Here is a 3,586-nt window from a genome sequence, read left to right as displayed (position 1 = left end):
GAGATCTCATCTCTACAAAAAATAAAAAAATTAACCAGGCGTGGTGGCACACACCTGTAGTCCCAGCTACTTGGGGGGCAGAGGCAGGAGAATTGCTTAAGCCCAGGAGGTCAAGGCTGTGATGACAGCCATGAAAATGCCACTGCACTCCAGCCTGGGTGACAGAGTAAGGCCCTGTATCTAAAGAAAAAAAAAAAGCCGGGCTCCGTGGCTCAGCCTGTAATCCCGCACCTTTGGGAGGCTGAGGTGAGTGGATTGCCTGAGCCCACGGGTTCGAAACCCGCCTGGCCAACTTGGTGAGACCTCATCTCTACAATAAACCAAAAACTAGCCGGGCATGGCAGTGCATGCCTGTAGTTCCAGTTACTTGGAAGGCTGAGACAGAAGGATCACCGGAGCCCAGCAGGTCGAGGCTGCGGTGGCCGGGAGCGGCCACTGCACTCCAGTCTGGGCGACAGAGTGAGACTCCAACTTAAAAAAAAAAAAAACAGTAGCAGCAATCCCACAAGGGGAACCACCACCCACCCCAGAGGGCATGGGGAGGGACAGGTATACACGATTCTAGAGCAGGGACACATTTCCTGCCATCTTAATGCCTCACAGACACTGGCAAGAACAGCTCGGGTTTCAGGTCCTGATACACCTGCAGCTGGTGCTGCCCTCGCCATGTGGCCTGAGGCAGGCCTGGGCTCCTCAGAGCCCTGGAACACAGTAACAGCATTGACCCCGAGAACTTGGAGGACAGACGTGGCTCTCCTTGGCACCGGGCCCAGGGCCAGGACAGAAGGACGGAGCAGGACACAGGGACGGGGCAGGGCAGAGGGACATACCAGGGGAGTGTCTGGCACTCAGGTGGCTCCTAAGACAGCTCGCCTTGGGCAAGCAAACAGGGAAGAGCATCATGTCTCCCCAGGCCAACAGGCAAGGTGCTGTGAGGACCCTGGAGAGAAGCAGACGGCATATCCCACAAAGGATGCTCCTTCCCCTCCCTGTCTGCCACTGAAGAAAGCCCTAAAAAGCAAGGAGGAAGTGCAGCTCCAGAAACAGAGCGTGAGGTCAGGGCTGGCTCCAGTCCTGCCCCAGCCACTAACTCCCTGTGTGGTCTTGGGAAAGCCAGCTGGCCTCTCTTTGCCTGTTTCCTCACCTGTAAAATGAGAGTGACAACCCCTGATGTAGAAGTTTTATGAGGATGATGAGATATGGTATAAAAGCTAAGCTCTGGCACATAGAGCTTTATTATTATTATTACTATTATTATTATTGAGTCAGAGTTTGGAGTACAGTGGCACACCCATGGCCACCGAAGCCTCGATCTCCTGGGCTTAGGCAATCCTTCCACCTCAGCCAATTTTTTTTTTTGTAGAGACAAGGTCTTCCTATGTTTCCCAGGTTGGTCTCAAGCGATCCTCCCTCCTCAGCCTCCAAAGTGCTGGGATTACAGCCGTGAGGCACTATGGCTGGCTGCAGAGCTTTACTAAATTTTAGCAGAAGCGGCCATGACCCTCCCTCGGGAAGGATGAGATGAGTGAACCCAGAGTCCCAGCTGGGCAAATGGCAAGAACTCCAGGAGAAGGCAGCTCGTGTTGAGAGAGGAATAACAGTGGTGAGGCAGAGAGGCCAGGCAGAGCCAGTGCTGAGCAGGAATGTTTTAACGAAAAGAGGAAATGGCGCCCCCTGTGGGGCCCAGATGGCTCCCAGAGTCCGGATACAACCTGAATTCTGGCACAGGTGAGTTGCCTGTTGACAGGCCAGCACTTCATGGGTTAATGTCAGGTGCCAGCTCACCTGCCTGCCAAGCACCACCTGCTTCCGTGGAAACAGGGCTGCCTCCGGGTGCCAAGTGCTATCACTGCGATCAAGCACAGCCCAAGGATCAGCCCTGTGACCTGGGCCTCTTCATCAGCAACGAGACTCCACAGCAAGGAACAACCTAATACACCTGAAACCCAAGGCCGATACCCAATCTCCAGGCCCTGCCGGCTCGGGTTACAAGTCCCAGGAATGTCCCACCCCCTACCTCTGCGGGACACCGTGCACTGGCCAGTGGAGCTCACCTCCAAGGAGGCCACCCTGAGCAACCTTGAAACAAGTATTAGGGGAAGGCAGATATTGGGGTGGTAGCTTTCTGACTGTCACCCCAAACAAAGCATTACAGTAATTCCCATTTTGAAATCCTCTTCTTGGCTGGGTGTGGTAGCTCGCTCCTGTAATCCCAGCACATTAGGCCAAGGCGGGAGCATCTCTTAAGCCCAGGAAGTCAAGACCAGCCTGAGCACATAGATATAAAATAAGTAAATACCCAGTAAATACCCAGCTACTTGGGAGGCTGAGGTGGAAGGATTACTTGAACCCAGGAGGTTGAGGCTGCAGTGAGCTATGATTATGCCACTGCACTCCAATCTGGGCAACAGAACAAGACGCTTTTTTTGTTTTGAGTTGGAGCACTCCGTAGCCCAGGCTGGAGTGCAGTGGCATGCTCATGGGCACAGCAGCCTCGACCTGCTGGGTTCCAGTGATCCTTCCACCTCAGCCTTCCAAGTAGCTGGAACTACAGGTGTGCACTACTATGCCTGGCTTATTTTTTGGTTAATTGTAGAGATGAGGTCTCGCCAAGTTTCCCAGGAGGGTCTCGAACCCCTGAGTTCAGACATTCCTCTCGCCTTGGCCTCCTGAAGTGCTGGGATTACAGGCTTGAGCCACCACACTAAGCCCAAGACCCTGTTTAAAAAAAAAGAGAGACTCGAACAGATGCATGTATGTACACACACACACACACACACACACACACACACACACACACACACAGACACCCTCAACATAGAAAGCCAGCAGTGACAACGGATCAGGACACCTCTGGAGGCCACCACCTTCACATGAAAGCTTGTAGCATCAGTCTGTGGAAACCCAGGTCCCTAACACTCAGGACTGTTATAATGGTCAAAGGGTCTCCCAGCCCAGCAGACTCACGAGGCTAGAAGGAGTAGATGACCCCTGTGCTGGGGCCCTAGAAATTCCTTACCCCAGAGTGTCCTGGCCATTCAGACAGTCCTGGAAGCCCACCCCAGCAGCCTGGCTGAGCTGATAGGCGTCATCTGGCACTAGCCATGACCCCGAATGACCGACAACGCTGGCATTAGGCTGAGACACCAACCCCTCATATCTCTGCAGACACCAAAGAAGACCCACTCCCACAGGGACCACGGGAGCCACTTCCTCACTCCCTGCTGTCTGAGCTTCTCCTGTGACAGGTGTCTGAGCAGAAAAGCAGGAAGCTACTGGGACTGGTTCACACCTCGCAGAAGTCCCCTCTTCTCATAGTCCCACAAACATGCCTGGCAGAGTGAGCAGTTCATCGTCTTAAGAGTCCCAAGAAGCCGGGCTCGGTGGCTCAGCCTGTAATCCCAGTGCTTTGGGAGGCTGAGGTGAGTGGATCACCTGAGCCCACGGGTCTGAGACCACCTGGGCAACTTGGCGAGACCTCATCTCTACAATAAAATAAAAAAAATTAGCCGGGTGTGGTAGCGCACACCTGTAGTTCCAGCTAATTGGAAGGCTGAGGCGGAAGGATCACTGGAGCCCAGCAGGT

This window comes from Carlito syrichta, unplaced genomic scaffold (genome assembly GCF_000164805.1).
Source record: "Carlito syrichta isolate Samal-C Ts95f unplaced genomic scaffold, Tarsius_syrichta-2.0.1 Scaffold313438, whole genome shotgun sequence".
In the NCBI taxonomy this organism is placed as follows: Eukaryota; Metazoa; Chordata; class Mammalia; order Primates; family Tarsiidae; genus Carlito; species Carlito syrichta.
Note: the sequence above shows the minus strand (reverse complement) of the source record.